Here is a 689-nt window from a genome sequence, read left to right as displayed (position 1 = left end):
GTTTATATGTGTGGATATTTTAAATAATTTACATTATAGAATCTATCTCTTTAGTTAGGCGTCATCAAAACTTGAATTTTTATTTTTAATGTTTTTATTTATATTTAATGGTATTATTTTTGTAGTGACACTTTGTGAAGTCTTTCTTAAAAGTTTGAAGACAACAACTTTCTTAACGAAGATTTGAAAGGAGGAAAAGTTTTTTTGATATTGTTTAATTTTGAGTTGTATTTGCTTGTTGTTAATTTAAAATTGAGTTGAAACAATTGTAAATATTATTATGTTAGCATCATTGACATTATTTATATGTTTATATTCATTAATGTTACTCTCATAAGTGGCGTGGGAAGTGGAGGCCATTAAGCACATACAACTGAGTTGCTTCAAGTATTTACACATCTTATATTGTTCCTCCCATCAACAAAGGAGAGCAAGTGACCCATTGGAAAATTTAATACCTTAATAGCTTATTTATTTCCTTTTGGATTTAGGGTTTTGGATTTTTTTTTTTAATTTGATTATGACACTGTTTACGTAATTTTGGACTTGTTTAGATTATAATTTTGATTTTTGAATTGAATGTTAAACAAACTGATAAATTTTTGTATTTGGATTTTAAATATTAGAAAGAAGTTTAAATTTTATATTTAAATATTACGGAGAGAATATGTATGTGTTTATGAGGCTGT

At 25.3% G+C, this 689-nt stretch overlaps 1 long non-coding RNA gene across 1 annotated transcript in view; it reads left to right on the top strand.

Annotated features, from left to right (window-relative positions):
• LOC110269073 overlaps positions 677 to 689 on the top strand; it is a 5,701-nt gene continuing 5,688 nt past the window's right edge. Inside the window, exon 1 of the long non-coding RNA XR_002358065.1 lies at positions 677 to 687. This is a non-coding gene — a long non-coding RNA (uncharacterized LOC110269073). The remainder of the gene's footprint in view (positions 688 to 689) is intronic.

Source organism: Arachis ipaensis, chromosome B02 (genome assembly GCF_000816755.2).
Source record: "Arachis ipaensis cultivar K30076 chromosome B02, Araip1.1, whole genome shotgun sequence".
In the NCBI taxonomy this organism is placed as follows: domain Eukaryota; kingdom Viridiplantae; phylum Streptophyta; class Magnoliopsida; order Fabales; family Fabaceae; genus Arachis; species Arachis ipaensis.
This window is presented reverse-complemented; position numbering and strand designations above follow the sequence as displayed.